Below are 19,720 nucleotides of genomic sequence, written 5' to 3'. Positions count from 1 at the left end.
AGTGGGCCGGGAGGGAGCCGGGAGTGGCCTGAAGGAGAGTAGGTTCCTCCCCGGGGTCGGCGGCAGTAGGGCTGGGGGATTCGGAGAAGAGAAGGCAGTGCCCGCCCCTCCCGGCCGCGCACCAGAGCGCCTCTCCCAGGAGCTTGGAGAGTAGAAGGGATGATCGCTTCTGGAGTCGCAGGAAGAGTTTCCGGCCGCTGGAGATGACCTCGCAGACGACGCATGGTCGTGGTGGGCTATTGGGGTTGGAAGGGGGGTGGGGGCGGGCTTCTCCCTGACTGCCTGGTAATTTGTGTTGTTGCGTGCCTACGTGAGAAGCAGCTCCTGTTACTTTTTTTCTTACCTAGTTCTTACCAATCACACCCCGTGTGATACATCACACTGGGAAAGACAAAACACAAACTAATAAAGAGACTGACTTTATTCTACCAATTGCAATTGGGAGAGCACCCCAGATCTGAAGATCAGACTGTCAGCAGGGTGGTTTTGCACTGTACTTCATTTCGTAGAGAGTAGTAGACAAGTTACAGTGGGGACGTTTGCAGGTGGGAAAACCGTTCAGGGGAAGTCCCAGTCAACTGAACAGGAAATGGTTATCTTTGTGACTAGCTACTTTCAGGAGGACTGACTTTTAATCTCAGTTACTAGTCATGAGACAAAAAACAAGGAGCTGGAGGGTCTGTATCTGCCCTTTAAGGAAAAGGAGGAAGGTCTGTATTTGGCCTTGTAGCAGGTAAACCCAGGAGTCACCTGAGACTCATGAGAAGCCTTATCTTGAGTCATAAGGGGAAGGGTGGTCCTTTGCAGTAAGCCATTTCGGGAACACAAAAGTCTGCAGAGATTTCTTTACTGTGGCTTTTTTCAGGGCTCAGGTGAAGTTCAACCTTGTGAACATGGTAAACATGAGCCAGGCATCTTTCATGCCTGTCCAAGTAGATAAGTCTATAAGCAGAGAGCTTCCCTTTTTGCCCTGGAAGTAATCGACGCTCGAACAGCACTGTATAGTTATCGAAAGGTTATATGTTTGTGATCTACATGAAGGAAGCAAAAAGGAGTTATTATCCCAGAATAGGACCATCATCCTCATCTTACAGTTGAGGAAACTGAGCCACGGAGAGGTTAAGTAACCTGCCCAAAGCCACAGAAGGAGTAAGTGGTGGGGCCTCGATTCAAATCTAGGTATCTGTGGCTTCATCACCTCCCTGCTAGGCAGCCACACACCGATGGTTTCCAGTTCCACCTATCAGGCTCAATCCTCTCTCCTAAACTACAGACTTCCCTAGTCAACTGACAGGTCCACAGGGAGACTGCACTCAGCAAGTGCTAGGCAACTTCTGGGACACTGGAGATGACTTCACAACGAAGAGAAGTGTTAGACAAACTTGGTCCCAAAGGCCCTGTGCCCACTCCCTGGAGGGAGTGAGGGGCTAGAGGAGGAAGAATTGGAGGGTCTGAAGGGGGGGCTATTTCTCTGAGAGACAGGCTGATGGACTGCCATTCTGCATGCATGTGACAAACGCTTGTTACTTTGAATGTATTTATTTTTCTTTTACAGTTGGCAATGCATGGTACATGGTGAAAATACACAAAGCAGATATGTAAAACCAAGCAGATATATGGAGGGAAGATACATTCCTATTGTACCTAGGGAGTACCTGACAGTAAAACAGCGTGCTGCTGTGTAAAAGGAGGACATTCTCATAGACTAAATAAATGAAACGCCAGCCCCTGTAGGCCAGCTGTTGTACCGTACTACTGTACTTTTCAAGGCACTGTGCTGTAAGATTAAAAAATGTTTTCTTTAATAAATAAATAAATGAAACAGAAATTAGTCTTTTTCTTAATTATTAGTCTCATTCCCCTATCACTGTTGAGGCATCTTGGGCACAGAGTGGTTAGGTCAGCTCCCCCAAGTCATTCAGGTAATACGTGTTTGAGCCCCAAAGGCAAGGAATACTCAACAAGTCCAAACTGAACCCATCCACAACCCCTCCCCACATAGCTGCACCTCCTCTACTGTTGCCTGACTCAGGGCAAGGCAGCCTTCTCCCCAGCTGCTTAGGCCAGAGATCCTTAAAGCCATCCTTGCCTGCTGCCTCTCTCTCACCACCCTCTCAATCATCAAGCCCCACCTTTCTGCCTCCTAAGTCTTTCTAAGTAAGATCCTGACACTTCTCTCCATCGGCACAGTGAGTTCCCTAGTCCACGTCACCCTCATCTCTCTCCTTGACCACCACCAGCAATCCTGATGCTTTCCAACGCATCGTCTATCCTACTGCCTGAGGAAGCTTTCTTAAGTCCTAACCTGGGCATGACACCCCTGCTCAAAACTCTGCAGGGGCTGCCCGCTGCTCTTAGGATAATGTCCAGCCTCCTGGACTAAGCACAGCAGGCCTTGCCTGCCCCCAAACGCCTGATCTTCACCAGACCCCCTCCTTCTGCTCCAAGCCCCACTTGATATTCCAGCGCACCGAGACCTCTTTCTGTTCATCAGATGGCCGGTGTGCTCACACTCGTCCTCCCTCGCCACCCCTGCCCGCCCCCGCCACGGCCCCCACCACCCACAGATTTCACAACCTCACACGTGCAGTTCCCTCCATCTTACATGCCCTCCCTCCCTCCTCATCTATCTGATTCCTTCTTAGGTTCAGCTGTCAGGCTGGGTAGAGCAATTTCCATTTTTCCTGGGGAGTACCTGGATGAAAAGCCACAGTTACCAGATTTGATACTTTTACCGAATGGAAGGTGATGGAGATTTCATTATGAATTCCCCACATGGACACACGTTTTACTGTGGTTCACAACGAGCTGATTTGAAATGCAATCTGATGGCTGAGCTTTTCTGGGAAAGGCTTCCTTGCTAAGAACAGGATACAGACAGAAAAGCTCTCGCCTTATGTTATACGGGCCCACTGTTGCCTTTGAATATGACCTTTGGAATTTGGCCACAGTTTTGGAAGCATAGAGGGATCCAGGGTGACCACCTGCTTCACAGTGAGGAGGGATAAGCTGAACAATGGGGAAAAAATCTGTCACTTTATGGTATCTCTGACCCAGTAAATTGAACAGGCTTTGAACTGCCCTACCCATGGACTTTGTTTTGATGAGATTTTCACTATAGTTTATAGTCCGAGTTTCTGTTAGGACAGGAGAAAGTATATATATATATATATTTTTTTTTTTTTCTAAATTTATTTATTTATTTTTGACTGTGTTGGGTCTTCGTTGCTGTGCGAGGGCTTTCTCTAGTTGCGGCAAGCGGGGGCCACTCTTCATCGCGGTGCGCGGGCCTCTCACTCTCGCGGCCTCTCTTGTTGTGGAGCACGGGCTCCAGACGCGCAGGCTCAGTAGTTGTGGCTCACGGGCCTAGTTGCTCCGCGGCATGTGGGATCTTCCCGGACCAGGGCTCGAACCCGTGTCCCCTGCATTAGCAGGCAGATTCTCAACCACTGCGCCACCAGGGAAGCCCCAGGAGAAAGTATATTAACGGGTCCTCCCTATGCAAGGTTTGATTTACTAGTCCCCTGTGGTCATCAGGGAGGCAAGGATCAGCTGCGTGCTCAGTATGGGGACCCTCTTAGGGAATCTGACAGCACCTTCCTGCAACTCCTTAGGTGTCCCCACTGCTGGTTCTGCCTGCTACAGACCCAACTGTGAGGACTGACTTCATTCAGTACAACTCCTCTGAGCAGAGCACACCTAAGTATGAAATGAAGTGTGTGCCTTTGATATGTAAAGACAATTAAAGAGATGGAAATGGCACCAGTTCCACCACCACTACCCCAACCCCCACCCCAGCCAGAGGGTGGAGTAGATGCCCAGAGGTCCCCGGCATGCTTACCTCCACGCTGATGTGTCCCTAACACAGGGCGCAGTGTAAAATGGTTCACCCGGAGCCTAGTTACTGAGCTAATAATGGGAGCCGGGCATATGCGGTTTTATTTCCCATAGATCCAGAGAAGTATCAACCCCCGCCTTCCACAGCCAAGGAAACAAGCTCAAAGAGGTTACGTCACTGATGCAGTAAAGGCTGGATCTGGGAGTCAAGCCCTAGTTCTGCCCGACTGCAAAGCCCGTCTTCTTTGCGGTCACGACAACCCACTTGGCTTGTGATTCAGGTGCCGAGATGCAGATGTTGTTCTGTGACAGGAAAGTCATGACTGTCCCAATACCATGTCCACCTGTGAAATGCAGGCACCCAGTAGGGCAAAGCCACCCTGAAAGGTTCTAAGACCCCCTCTGTGTTTGCCTTCGCAGGAGCTGCCTTGCAGCCAAGAAACTGGAGTCCACCGGCGCAAAAGGACTGCCTCAGAGCCAACGGCCGGGCAGGACTTCAGCCTCCCCTGTGGGGAGGCACTCTGCCATATCAGAGAGGCTTTGCAATCAACCCTCCCCCAGTTATGTCTCCACCAGTCTCACTCTATTTGTCAGATGTAAGGAACTGAGAGGCAAGCAGAGGCAGAGGAAATGTTTTTAGTGGCTGCATGACAGCTCTGGAGCTGACCCAGCTGCCATGGTGGTCTGGAGCCAACAGACTGAGCATGGAAATCTGGCTCCACCCGTGTTCATGTCTCTGCTCTTCAGCTTGTGTCTGTCAACTGTGGATGATCCAAGTGCCACCTGAAGAACCTCCCCGCCCCGAGAAGTGTGTCCTGACCAAACACCCACACACCACACACCCCCGCACACTATGGCAGGGGTCAGAGGCTCTCTTCTGTGTTCCTAGGGTTCTATGATTTAAATCCTGCCATGGCTTTTCTCACACAACAGGGGGCAGTCATCTGCTTGCAGGTTGCAGCCCCCATCATCCCTGCATCCCCAAACTGACCCCAGTAGCGGAGACCTAGTGTCTGGTCGGTGCTTCGAACTTGTTTCCTCAATGAATGAAGGACCTCGACTCAATGTACTTGGTCAATAAAGGGTAGCTCTTCTTGGACCAGTTATTTCTGTGTTAAAACTGACACAGGAGAATGGAGTAAACAGGGCATATCTCGAGTCAGATTCTCTTCCCTTTGGTGGGGGGAGGAGCATTGCATCTTTCATACGATCCCTAATTCTGGAAACTCCTAATCAAAGAGGCTGCAACGTTCATTACACACGTGTGGGTCACTCTGTTGCCCCATCAGCCACAGTTCTGGCCTCACAGTGGAACCTGGGTCAAGATCCTTAGAGCACCGAATGTTCACTGAATGTCTCCCAAGTACCAAGTGGCTGGTGCCCAGTGTAGGCCCCGCAACTACGCGTCCAATCGATGGACTGTTGAATGAACGCAGGCTGCTAGTGGAGTCTGTGACGCTGTGCCCAGAGCACAGGTGTCCATGGAGTCAGGGACATGAGCACAGTTAGGAAGGGCATGTCAAGTCCAGGTGAGGCCATCAGCCTCACTCGGAGCTGCCCCTCACGCGGTCCTCCTAGTTCCTTGCTTGCTCCACCTCGACTCTCTCTGCTCTTCCCCCACGTCCTGCCTCTCACTCCTCCTAAGGCCTGGCACAGGCTTGTCATTCAGTATCTGTGATCCCTCCTTGTCCTTGTCAGTGAGCTGACTGAGCAGCTACCCAGCTGACCAATTTATGTATCCCCAGACATCCAGCACAGTGCCTTGACCACAGTTGGAGCTTGGTGAACGATTCAATGAATAGTCACTGTCACACACACACACACCACACACACACGCACACACACACACACACACACACACGCACACACAGTTACCATCAGACTTATCCAGGTCAGTGCACAGTGCCTGGGCAGCCACCCTTACCTGGATTAGGACATAAGGAGCACTGGTAGTTTTGCTAGAGGGCAACTTTGAGCTTCCCTCAGGTGCCACAGCACCACTCTCAGCAGGGCTAAGAAGCTGTCTGTGTCTGTTAGGGGTAAAGACTGAGACTTCCTGCCTTCAGACACTCAGCGCCCCCTGGTTAGGGTTGATGGCGGTTCCTCAGGACGCTCATCACTAAAGTGCCGTGACGCCCTCCCAGAGCTCAGACCAGGAAGCCTTCTCCCAACAATAATGGAGTACCCTACCCTGTTACAGAAATGGGAATTATAGCTGTTTACCCCTCTTAATGTGGTTTCTCCCCTTTGCATTCACGTCCACATTTCTTCCCTGAGTCACCCAATCCAACTCTGCTAATTCCCAACGGGTTACTGCACCAAGCTGCACCTGCATCTCACTTGCTGTGCACAGCTCTATCTGGGAGGGTCGGATCTACCTACTGAGCTATGTATTTTCTGTCTCCCTTCCCTTCTGAATCTGGAGGCTCCCAGGCATCAAGAAAAGTGCTCCAGTTGGCCCACAAAAGGGGCGGTGCTGCAGGGGAGGCTGCGACTCTCATCCACAGCCTGGGTCAAAGCAGGACTGCGTTATAAGCGCCACACGCTGCCCCACTGCGCCACAGAAGCCAAATGAGCAAAGGTCTAAGAAGTCCTAGTACAGACACTTATGTGGATAGAACACCAGCCTCTTCCTAGGGACCTGTGAGCTGTTGTTTGGTTTGGGCTTATATCGTCCATGGCCTTTTTCACAACGCTTGCAGACTTAGCTAACCTTCCATCAGGACCTCTCTGCTCCCCCCAACCCCCCCACCCCCACCACTGTACCAAAGATCATACTCCTCACTTAAGTGTGCTGACTGGGTTTTCACTTTGCAAGGATACCAAAACAATTTTTTTTAATCCTGAAACGTCAAGATACCTAAGAGAACAGGTCTTCAGAAAAACTATTTTAAAATTATAATAGAAAAACTGGCTATGTAACAATGAAGATACAGCACATTAAAAGGTTATTTGGGCATTATCTAGAATTTCACACTCAAGAGAAAAACACTTAATACGTGGTCTACTGCCTTCCAGTTCTTTTTCTCTGCAGTTTTAAAAATTAGGACATGGGGGGAGGTAATGTCTTCATACTTTTCTATCTGTTGTTCTGTTTATCATTATAGTATGGTTATGCTACCTCCCGTAATGATGAGGATGAGGATGCTGATACTGACGTCGGTAGGAGCAAACACATGTATAGAGCTTGATATGGACCAGGAACTGTTCTCTGTGACGTGTGCATATTGACACGACACCCCGTGGTCTTTCATGCACTTTGGAGACATCATGTTCAATCCATACACAGATCCCTGGTAATCTGATTCATGCCGATGGACATGCTCACTTGCCTTTTGATCCAGAGGACGCTGGGCACTGCAGTGTATTCCAGATTCGGGGGTCAGATACCACACCTCTCTGTTTCTTTCAGGCCTGGGTAGCAATCTGACTCAGCTCTTGCCGGCCAGGTGACTTTGGGCAAGATCCTTCACCCGTTAACCTCTATGTGTCTCAAGCTTCCTCATCTGCAAAAAGGGACGATAACGTTAAAAATGCTTACCTCATAATGTTGCTGTGAGTACTCAGAGACCTTATTATACTTATACACATAGAGAGCTAAACACGGTCCAGAAGGGTGAGCTTTTATTCTTGTGTCTCTTCACTTCGGTTTCTGCTTGTAGCCATATCCCTCTCTCCCTGCCCCCATGCTTTCTCCTCCCCCACTGCCGCTGCACTCTCTCTCCCCCTTGCCCCCTCCCTCAGACTCTCCATCCAAAAACACTGTTTACCAACTCCTCAGGATGTAACTCAGAAAATATTCATACCATCACCCTTTGGTTAAAAAAACGTGAATATTAGTGGAAGAAATAAGAAACACCATAAAACCGGCAATGTGAAAACTACACAAGAAATAAAGTCCTACTGATGAAAGTTTGAGTATTAATACTTTTGTATCTTCATCAGATTCAGATATTCAGAATTTGATACAGGAGAATTAGACTTGAAAAAAATAATGGCCCCCCAGGAGGGCTATATGATGAGGTTCTTGGGCCTTTAAATTTCCCTCTGGAATGCTTTTGAAAATGTATATACTCATGTTCTACAATCGTCCAGCGATCACTTACTTTCCCGTCATTATACAAATCATACGAAGAGGTCATTAGACTTCTAATTTCCTAGAGAATAGGCACTAAACTTTTCCATACGAGCGCCTGATGAAACCCCAGCATTGCATTTAGGCTTCACAATATCCCCATAAGGAGAGTTAAATACTCATTATGCTAAAAAAAAATATACCCACACCCATGCCCCATACATTCAGTTCTTGAGTCCCTGAGGGGCTGAAGTGATAGTGCAAAGTCCATGTGGTGAGTCAAAGGTGGTCTTGACATTGTCTCTCTGGAACACTCTCCAGGGAAATGTGGGAACGGTAACAATATTAACAACAGTAATGGCAACAGCTAGAATTCACCAGGAACTTGTCACATGCCGAGCACTGTCCTGACAACTTCCCATGTCTTAACACGGCCAGTGCTCTAAACTGCCCCAAGAAGTAGTTACATTTACTCCTAACTAGTGTTTCCACGTTACTAACGGAAGAATTGAGGCACAGAGACGCTAAGTAGCCTGCTCAGGGTCACCCAGCATAAGGGCTGGAGCCACAGGTCTGTGGAGGCATTGTGGAAAACCCAGTGTGTTCTGTATTTACTCAGTCAAGGGCAAGATCCAATATGGCTACTGCAAAATATGTAGAAAAGCAGCTAACACATAACACAAATTGACCTTACAGCATGGAGCTGCACACTAAATAGAAATCTGGTTTCTTCAGAAATCTTTTAGATGGAGGCTTGACAGGATTGGAATCAGGATGTTTTGTGGAAACAATGATGTGAGAGCCTCCTTAGAACAGCAGACAGCATGTCAGCCTCCTAGCCTGAAGGTCTTGGGTTTGTGCATCAGAGAAGGCAGCAAACCTCTGTCACCTCCACACGCTCCCGATGGAGAGAGAAACCTGGCAGTAGGGAAGATAAGACCGTTCCTCTGCTCTGGTAGTGCCCAGACAAGTTGTCCATGTCAATCAGAACTGAGGAATTATGAAAAAACAAACAAACAAAAAGTGCAGATTCCATGATCCGCACTCAGTGAATCTCATTTAGTGTGGCTACAACGGTGCCCTAGAATCTTTGATTTTTCACTCTGCCTGGGAAACTCTCAGGAACTTTATTAAACTCCTTTGGTAGCGAGACTGTCTCCAATGTACTGACTCTTCCCAGGACAAACACACAGTTGGGAAGACCAACCTGAGAGCACAGGAGACAGAAGGCAAAGGACACAGCATGAGAGTCAAACCAAGGGCAGGGCAGTGGATCTTCTGAGAAGACATCACCACCCCACTGGCCTGTCTCTCTGAGGCTTCAGTTTATCTCAGATCCATTCTCTTCATGGCCAGTGGGTGGAGGTGGTGAGAGGAGATGACCTTTGAGATCCCACATGGCCTGGGCTTTTCTCGGGGGCCATGGGACACAGACAATATGAGGTTATATGACCTATTCTCCCCACCTCCAGTCAGCCTCTGCTTCTCTCTTGCACCCTCACCCCCTCCATGCCACACAAGCCCAGAGCAACCAGAATTTAGGAAAAATGTCTTCCCTTCACCCATCAGACACCTGCCCCTGACCTGAGGAGATCTTCTCCCCTCTTCTCCTCTCAGCTGTCCTCCTCTGACCTCATCTGCCGTGCCAAAGCAGACAGCCTTCCCTAGTAGCTTAAAGTCCTCGCCTGGCCCGTGACTCTGGTGACCTAGCCTGGAGAGGGCTCGTCCTCTCTGAGAAGGACCCCAGACCTGGGAGCCAAGAGCCATGACGACCACAGAACCATCCTAAACGTTGATGCCTACGGCAGTGATTGACCTTGGAAACGAAGCCTTACCTCACACCCCATCTGTCCCTGAACCGTTATCTTGTCACAGAAAGCAAGACAGACGAGGAAGGTGCCTGGAATCCTTCCTGGGGAGTCCTGTGTCCTACTCCATGCTGCCATGCTATTTCCCCAGACCAGACCCTGACATGGACCATAACATTCCTATCCTTTGGATGTGAATAAGAGGTCTGGGGATACCTTCATAAAATCCTATTCTTGTGGTTGATAACCAGTATGTTATGTGGTTTACTACCACAGTGATGCATCTGGTAAGTAAGTGGAAGCTGACACGAAGTTTCAGAGGGTAGGTTTGGGTGTTGAAATGATTGGGAGGAGCTACCGGCATCTGTGGGCTGAGGGTTACAGGGAGGCAAACACTTTCTAGCAGAGAGTTAAATAAAGTGGATTTTCCATAATTGTAATTTCCCTGTGAATTAAGGGAAGCTTGAATGTTGCTTTCTCTGGAAACTTACAAAGAATCCTTGAGTGTTTTAGAGAACACATACTGAAGGCCATTCTGTTACTGGCTTTGAGCTTGACGCAACACACCAGTATCGCTTGATAGCTGAGGTTGCACACGCCTAGAGGAATGAGGGGAACCCAACTGTGCTGACTAGACGGATCTTCAGGATATGCTGTCAATGGACGGGAAAAATTACGTGGGAAATGTTCATAGTGTGATCTGCCATGAGTTGCTGAACAAAGCCAGATAAGCCCATTGTCTTTGAGGCACTGAGGTTTTGTTTCCATGTCTGTCTCCCTCACCAGACTTTTAACTCCTTCTCAGAAGGCTGGAAACACACCCCGTTCATCCTGGTGTCCTCGGGGCAGAGGACCTGACACACGGTAGAAAGTCAGTCCACACTTGTGGAGCTGACGTAACGGGTGAAGGACAGGACCCAGTGTCTTAATGACGAGCGAGAAGGATGTCAGTCTGCAGAGGGAGGGAGGGGAATGCCACAGGTCTTAGGACCCAGGCAGCACAGTGACACCAGCCTACACTGCAGTACTGACGTCAGTTACATCCCTTAGGGTTCCAGGACTCAGCCATTTAAATACAGATGTCATTAACCATGAAGGTCTAACTTAGAAAGCCAGGAACCTTACGGCTTAGTTTTTTGTATGAACCTTTCGTAGCTGAGGCACCTGAGGCACCAATTCAGGCACAGCATACTCTGGTCACTACTCGTCCAGGCTGAGGCCGTGTAGGGATATTCAGGGCTCACACACAAGGAGGGTAACTCCGAGGCATACATGTATCCCTAGAAACAAAGGGTTCACGACTGCTAGGTTGCCCGGAGCAGGACATACATCAGGCAGGCAGGACAGCTCCCTGGGGCCCCAGTGTGGCCTCCCACCCAGGAACCTGCCCCCCTAGGACTCCCTGTCCAGTTTGAATAATCCATCGGAGGGAGGTCTTAGTTTCAGAGGCACTGCCTGGAGGCAGCCCGTTCCAAACAGTTCTGTCTGTCCAGGACCCCAGCGCATCCTCTTTCCAAGGGTGAGTGACACCTGGAGGTGCTCTGCATGCAACGTCCAGCGGCTGGGGCCACTCCCGCGGTCCCACAGTCAGAGCTCCCTCAGGTGTGACTGGAGCCTCAGCAGACAGTTTGCATTCAAAGTGCTCACTGGATTGGGATTGACATATATACACTAATATGTATAAAATAGATAACTAATAAGAACCTGCTGTATAAAAAAATAAATAAAATAAAATTCAAAAAAAAAAAAGTGCTCACAGCAGCTCTGAAGGCTGCACGGGGAGTATTCCTTTAGGAAACATAGAAAATTCCCAGGAACAGTTTGGACAGACAAGATCATTAATGCCCTCGCTCCCTCGCTACGCTTCCCTGCCAGGTGCCAGGGGTGGTGTGTTCTCCATTGTTATACAATCACTGTGTACAATCCTGAAATCAAAACTTTACATTTCTTTAATTATCTCCTAATGTCCCCCAAGCCTTTTGTATGGAAGGGCTGTAGGCAAGAAAGGCAAAAGTACTTTCATAGCAAAACATGTTTTATAATCTAACTGTAAAGACATTATGTTTCGCAACTGGCCAGGACAAAATCCTGAATGTTAAAAAATTTTCAAAATGGGTTGACACAACCTCCTGTCCTTTTGTCTCTCTCACTGATCCCGTGAGGAGGCTGGAAAAGCTCATTCTCTTGCACTGAAGAGTCATATGCCTAACGTCTCGTCTCAGTTGTCTCAAACATCCGGATGCAACAGCCACAACGTACAAAGCCATTTTTAAAATTCCCCCTTTTCCCTCTCTCAGGGACGCTTTACTCAAACCCCTAGCAGTAAACTGACACTCACCAGGGTACCGCACAGCGGCCGCGGCCGGGGAGCTCGGGCGCGAGTGCCGGGAGGGGCTGGGGCTGCAGCAGCAGCAGCAGCCGCCAAGTTGAAGAAAAGCCTGCAGAGCTTTTTCCCCTTCTGGCCTCTAGTTTATCTGAAGCTTTCTCCAGCCCAGAACCTGATTGTATTTGCTTTCTTCCGCTTGTAGGAGAGAGCAAGTCAAACTTTCAACAGTTTTTGGCCGACCCAGAGTCCACCTTTTGTAAGGTTCGCATCCTTTTGCCCCAGGCCTGGAGGAAATAACAAACACCAAAGTCAGGAACTGCCTGCACTCTCCCCGCCCCACCCCACCCCCAACATCGGGCAGCACAGCAGAAGCAGCCGAGGATGCAGTGCGCTAACTCTCCTGGATCTGGATCTTTTGTTTTCAAATTCTGTAAGTAACACCTATCACAACAGTCAGTGGCTCAGCTACTGTTTCATAGCACGGGTACATCCACAGTCACCAAGCACAAAAGGATCGTCATCCCTACTGCTTCATCCTCCCTTTACTCAAACAAGGCTTTCACCGTATTTCAGCGAGTCACAGTCTCGCTAGTGAATCCACAGCTGCCACCACTGTTTCAGATGCCCCAAGACCACCCTTGCTTTTGATGAGTTCCTAGGAGGACTCCAAGGACCTAGCACATAGTCATCCTCATGGCTAAGATTTACTGCAGCAAAAGGATACAAAGCCAAATCATCCAGGGGGAGAGGTGCACTGGGCAACATCCGGAGGAAACCAGCGCAAGCTTCCAAGAGTCCTTTCCTAGTAGAATCACGCAATTTGTCCCTCCGGCAACGGATCATGACAACGCGTGTGAAATGCTGTCCACCAGGGAAGCTCCTGAGAAACCCGGGGCCTAGCACATATCAAGATTTCAGGTTCCCAGGAGGAAAGCAGGTGTTCAGCATAAAACATACTCTTTGGACAGATGGAGGAGTAACCTACACTTCTGAAGGAGGCAACGGTGGGAAACCTCTTGAAATCCAAGTTCTCAGACGCGACGTGAGGGCCCACAAGCCAGCCCTTCTAAGGATTATAGTCCCAGGCCTGCTATGTTAACTCTATTCTGCACAGTACTCAACAGCAAAGCTTCAAAATACATGACCAAGTCAGAACTGGAAGAACTGAAACAAACAAATCTACAAGAACAGCTGGAGACTTCAACAATCTCAGTAATACACAGAACGGAGAGAAAGCAAATTAGAATGCATGGGTGAACCGAATGTTCTCACAGGTATAGAACCCTCCACATAACAACAGCCGAATATACCACATTCGTTTCAAGTGCATATGGAAGTTTCACCAAGGTAGACTATATCCTGGGTCATAAAACAAATATGACCAATTGCAAGATAATTGCAATCATACAAAGAATGTTATCTGACCAAAAGAGAGAAACCCGCAATAAGTAAGCCAAAGTTAGGAGGAAAATCTCCAAACACAAGGAAATTAAATCACATACTTCTAAGTAATCCACCATGGACCAAAGAGCAAGGATCAAGGGAAGTTACAAATTAATTTAAACAAAATGAAAATGAAAAAACAACCTACCAAAATCTGCAGGATGCAGGTACAGCAGTGCTTAGCCGTAAATGTACAGCATCAAATGCTTGTATTAGAAAGAAAAAAGAACCCAAATCAATAATGAAAGCTTCCACCTTAAGAAACTAGAAAAAGAAAATCCAAATAAATTCAAAGCAAGCAAATAAGGGAAATAGAGATTGGAACAGTTATCAGAAAAAGAATAGAGTTAATCAACGAAACCCAAAGCTGGTTCTTTCAAAAGGTCAATACAAATGAATAAACTTCTACCCAGACAGACAAAAAAAAAAAAAAAAAAAGCAAGATAACTGAAGACACAACTTACCAACATCAGGAATGAAACAGGTTACAGATCCCACAGAAATTAAAAGGAGTCTATGAATAATTCTACATAACTACTTTTGGCAATTTAGGCGAAATGGAACACACTATCAAAGCTCAGCCAAAAAGAAACAGATCACCTATTTTTAAAATCGAGTCTGTAGTTGAAAAACTTACAGAAAAGGCATCTCCAGGTCCAGATGGTATCCCTGGAAAATCCTACCAAACATTTAAGAAGCAATAACAGCAATTCTACGCAATCTCTTCAAGGAAACAGAAGAGAGGGAACACTTGTTGAATTATTTTTTCAGATTAGCATTACCCTGATACCAAAGTCAAACAAAGACAGTAGTAGCAAATCAAATTCAATATATAAAAAGAATAATACACCATGACCAAGTGACGTTTATCCCCGAACTGCAAAGCTGGTGCAGCATTAAAAAAATCAATCAATCAAGCCACCATAGTAGCATACCAAAGATAAAGAACCACATGATCGTTACCTGTTGACGCAGAAAAAGTATCTGACAAAATTCAACAGTCGTTCATGATGAAAAACATTCAGCTAACCAGGAGGAGAAGGGAGCTTTCTTAACCTGATACGGAGCATCTACAAAAATACCTGCCCCTCCATCCTACTTGATGGAGAAAGACTAAACGCTTTCTCCCTAAGATCAGGAACCAGGCCAGGAGGATAGCCAGTCTTACTCCTGCTATAAGTCAACATTGTACTGGAAGTCCTAGCCACTCCAGTAAGAGAAGAAAAAGGAATAAATGGTTTAGAGATTGGGAAGGAGGAAATCAAACTGCTCCCACCCACCGATGACATGATTATCTACCTAGAAAATCCCATGAAATCTATTAACAAAAACTCCTATAACTAAGAAGGGAGTTTAACAATGTCACAGGATACAAGCTCAACACAAAAAAAAATCAGGCATATTTGCCTGTACTAGCAATGAACAATTAGGAAATTAAAAAAAAAAAAAAAGACTTGTGCATACCATTTATAATAGCTTCCCCCAAAACCTAGCGAAACATAAGCAGGATCTGTATGCTCAAAACTACAAAATGCTGAGGAAAGAAATATAAGAAGACCTAACAAAATGGAGACACATACTGCGTTCATGTGTTGAGAAATTCAATATAATTAGGATGTCAGTAGTCCCCAAATAGATCCATCAATTTCATACAATTCCAATCACAAATCCAGGCAAGGATTTTTTTGTACATATAGACTAACTGATGGTAAAATTTCTGGGGTAAGGCAAAGGAACTAGAATAGCCAAATAATTTTGAAAAACAAAGTTGGAGGACTAACACCAACGTTACAATTTACAATGCAGCTTCAACCAAGATATGTAAGCAACTAAGTGGCCATGGAGGGGATGAATGGACATAGAAAATGTGGTGACATATACAACGGAGTATTATTCAGCCACAAAAACGAAGAAAATCCTGCCTTTCGCAACAACATGAATGAACCTGGAAGGCTTTATGCTAAGTGAAGTAAGTGAAAGAGAGAAAGACATATTGTATGTTCTACTTATATGTAGAATCTAAAAAAGTCAAACTCACAGAAACAGAGTTTAGAATGGTGGTTGCCAGGGGCTGGGGGAAATGTTGGTCAAACGGTACAAACTTCCAGCTATAAGATGAATAAGTTATGGGGATCTAATGTACAGCACGCTGAGTATAATGAACAAAACTGTATCATATATTGAAAGCTAAGAGGGTAGATCTGAAATGTTATCACCACAATTTTTAAAAAGGTAATTCTGTGAGGGGATAGAGTGCTAACTAACCTTATTGTGGTAATCGTTTTGCCCTATCTACGTGTATCAAATCATCACACTGTGCACCTTACACTTACATGCTATATGTCAATAATACCTCAAAGAAGCTGGAAAAGATAAAAGAGTCCCCAGTTTTTCCAGTGGCAGAGCCCTCCAGCTATATTCTGTGTCCCCCTGACATCTCCCCACCATTCTTTAACTTTCCCTTATTACTGACATGACAAGTTGAGCCTGGCTCATTAATCCTATCTCTCCTCAGCCTGGGAACCCATCATTTAGTGGAGAATGGTATTCAGAAGCTAGGATCTAGCGGTAGGTGTACTTATTGTCATTGGGATGTTGCTGTTTTCAGGAAGTTTGGAATGTATGTGTGAACACAATCACACACACACACACACACATATATATATTTCCATATTTCTATATCAGTCTATCCACATATGCACACATATCTATTGAAAACCAGGAGTTCTCACGGAGACCTTTAGTTCCAGTAGAACTCCTCAGAAGTTGTTCCAGTTTACCTCCTTTCCATATTGGAAATTCCCTCTTCCAAAAGTGACAGACGTGGCTCCCACCATCCTTATATATTTACTGAGTTGACAAATCCCAATGCATATAAGCCATCCCTCCTCCACAAAGAGGTCCTCCCCACGTGCTATGCTGAACCATCCCCTGCCCTTGACTTCCACACCTCACTCAAGCCTGAATCCCTGAGCCAGTTAGCCTCCTCCCCACAGAACCCCCAGGGACATCCTCCTTACCGCCTTGGGCTCTGACCTCCCAAATTGGGATGCCCCTACGCGCATATACTTGCCTTGCCCAGCAACACCTAATGGCTTTAGGACTGAACTGCTCAGGCACAAAAGAGAAGAGCAGGGAAGGGAAAGAAAGGGTAGGGACAGGGGAAAAGTGAATATATCTTAGTACAATCAGTTAATCAAGGTGAACTGGGCCAAATCCAAGCAATATGATGAAGCCAGTGGGGTTTTTTCTCCCTGTCCTCCAGCTTCCCCTTCCTGCCTCTCTCCTTTGCCCCAGTTCCTTTCTCATTCTTAAGTCCTGCCCTCCATCAAGAGTAGCAATGTTATGAGGGGCATGATTCCCATATTATAACTGATCTCCGCTGGTTGGCTGACATTCAGTGTGGATGGTGTCCTCCCCGCAGCTCTTACACTCAAGCCCTCTGTCTCTCATGATGGACTAGAAGGTTTCACCCCTCTTCAGTAATTTCAGGTGTAAGCAGGAGAGAAGGTGCAGGGCACATCTTGGAGCCTCGGGTCCTTCATCTGTGAAATGGGGATGACCACAGATTGTGGGACAAACACAGAGAGCAGCACCGGACACCTTTCAATGAGTGCGACGTGCCAAACCCAGTGCATCACAGGACTCCTTGATATCCAGGAGCACGCCAAGTAGACGGCCCCGCCAGGACCGTGGCACCTGCTGTTCCTTCTGCCTGGAATGCTCTTCCTTCAGGTAATCCCATGGCGTGCTCCCTCACTTCCTCCAGGTCTCTGCTCATTCGTCATCCTTCAGGGAGACTTCCCCTGATTACCTTGAATAAAATAATAACATCATCTCCACATACCCTTTCCCCTGATCCAGCCCCATCTTTCTTCATACATAGCACCTGCCACCCTTGATTTATTTATTGACCAACTCTATGAAATGAGAGACTTTGTCAGTTTTGTCCTGTCACAAACTCCTCGAATAGTACTCAGGTACATGGCAGGTGCTCAGAAAACATTTTCTGAACCATAGCTGGGAGCCAGGCCCTTTACACACACTGCTAACATGCACAGGTACCCTCCAAGGTGGGCACTGGCCCCATTTTATTAATTATGATACGTACTGAGACTCCAGGAGACAAGCGACACCCTCAACAACGCACCATCAGCACGTCGGGTTCCAGGCTTCGGAATCATATCTGCCGGGTTTCCAACTCCCTCAGTTCCTGGACAGAGACCTCACAGCCAAAATGGTAAGAGATTTTACTACTGACACACAGACCCCAAACAGCTCAGATACTTTACACCTTTAGACAAACCCCTTCCTAAAGCAGCTCAGAGACATCACACCTTGGGACCCAGAATCACAACAGTTCAGAGGCCTCACACCCTGGGGTTCAGACTTCTACATTAGGGTCTAACACCCAGTGACTCTAATGCCCAAAAGCTCAGAAAATGCACACCCAGGTCTACAAGGACACAAAGCCCTACAGACTTTGTACCATGGCTCACAAAATCCACTCAGATAAAATATCCCATTCACCAAAATCTCCCCAAAATGCTCAGAGACGTCAAATGTACTCAAACAGCACCTGGCATGTCAGACGTAGCGGTACACATCTCCAAACTGCACGGCACATGTTACTTCCCAGGGAGAGACACCAAAAAAGTTTAGTGACCTCTCCTTGGGCTTAATTATATGAATCTGCGCGACTGACCCTGCGGTACCACACGCCCCAGACTGAGTGAAGGCTAAACAAGACTGTAAGAGCTCGCGGAAAGACACCACCATCGTCACCCTGCACAGCCAGCGACTGCGCCGAACCTCGCCACCGACCCGGGCAGCTAATCAGCCCCTTACGGATAGCCAGTCTTGGAGTAGTCAAACTAGGAGAAAAATGTAGACTCTGAAAATGCCCGCGCGCACACACGCACACGCACACGCACACGCACACCTTTCACCCTGAGCGCCAACTCGGCGACCACTGTGCCTGTCCCAGACAGACAGCCAATGGGAACTGGGCAGGTGAGGCGGGCGGGGCAGGAATAGCGGGATTTCCGGCGCCGCTTGACGCCCCGGAAGAGTTTATTCCGGCAATCTCGCGGCGACCAATCACCGCCCAGAACGCTTTCTCGATTTCGACCCCGCCCCCCACACGCATCCCGGAGCCAATCTCTGGCTCCGTTGCTGTCCCCACCTGGATGTGACCATGCAGAAACGAAGGGGTGAACCTGGAGTAGATAGAAAAGAAGGCTGCAGGCTGAGACCCGGTGTCCAATCGGCCTCGAATGTGCCGGGAAGATGGAGCGGTTACAATGGGGATGGACCCAGCGGCGCCCTGAGTGCCTCCGGTGGGACCCGTGGTTGATGCCCGACGCGGTGTAAGGGGACCCTCAGTGTTGTCACAGCGCTCAGTGGATTATTCCAGAACGGACGCCCCCTCCCCAATGGTTCCTTCCTGACTCGAAGGTCTTCCCTCTGCCCCTCAGTGGTACGTTCCACGACAGAACCGTTTCATCTCGCGCGCCCCTTGGTGGCGGGATCGGGGAACAGCGGATGTAGATGCCCGCGGACCATTGCTGGCCGGTTCCCAAAGGGAGGGAGGGCACAGTTAGGATGAAACCCTCGCAATTCTCTGGAGTCTTGGATCTGGGAAGAAGTCTTCCTACGTGGAAAGTCACCTCCCTGCAGTGACACCACTATAACAGGGAGCATTACAAGAAGTTTTCTCTGTGCTGGGCCTTGTGATTGCTTGTGCCTCCCTGGGTAATACAGAATAGGCCTAGTGGGGCAAGCCAGCCACAGCCCCCCAACGGGCAGGAGGGATAAAGCTCCAGACTGGGATCAGAAGGCCTGGTGAGGGGCAGGCCTCTGTCCTTGACTGTAATCGGTGGAAAGGACAACCGTGCCGTCGGTTCCGTTAGGAAAGGGGACATCTCCCAGGGGTCCCAAAGACACTGACTACATGAGATAAAGACCATGGGCTCTGTCACCATTCTGTTACCCCGTACATGTACCCTAGCGGAATCCTCGCCCTTTCTAGCTATGCCTGTCGGGACAGCCCGTTCTGGAGTAGTCCAACTCAGAAAAATGTACATTCTGAAAATGCCCGCGCGCACACGAACACGCTCTCGCCCTGAACTCCAACTCGGCTACCACCTTGCGGGGGGAGGGGGAGGGAATAGCGGGATTTCCGGCTCCGCTTTGCGTACCGGAAGAGCTTATTCCGGCAATCTCGCGGCG

General features: G+C 48.0%; 1 long non-coding RNA gene across 3 annotated transcripts; it reads right to left on the bottom strand.

Annotated features, from left to right (window-relative positions):
* Positions 1 to 6,720: 6,720 nt before the first annotated feature.
* On the bottom strand, positions 6,721 to 18,391 carry LOC137757356 (uncharacterized). Of its 3 annotated transcripts, XR_011072334.1 has the most exons (5): positions 18,069 to 18,391; positions 17,601 to 17,714; positions 17,093 to 17,303; positions 12,059 to 12,330; positions 6,721 to 7,343 (listed from the first exon to the last, which is right to left on the bottom strand). It is a non-coding gene; the product is annotated as an uncharacterized lncRNA (long non-coding RNA). The 3 variants fall into 3 exon arrangements; XR_011072333.1 differs by having other exon boundaries at positions 16,921 to 17,303; positions 17,601 to 18,391; XR_011072332.1 differs by having other exon boundaries at positions 17,601 to 18,391.
* Between the last annotated feature and the right edge of the window lie 1,329 nt (positions 18,392 to 19,720).

The sequence above is a fragment of the Eschrichtius robustus genome, chromosome X, assembly GCF_028021215.1.
Source record: "Eschrichtius robustus isolate mEscRob2 chromosome X, mEscRob2.pri, whole genome shotgun sequence".
Taxonomy (NCBI): Eukaryota; Metazoa; Chordata; class Mammalia; order Artiodactyla; family Eschrichtiidae; genus Eschrichtius; species Eschrichtius robustus.
The sequence above is the reverse complement of the archived record's forward strand: the minus strand, read 5'-3'. Positions and strand labels throughout refer to the sequence as shown.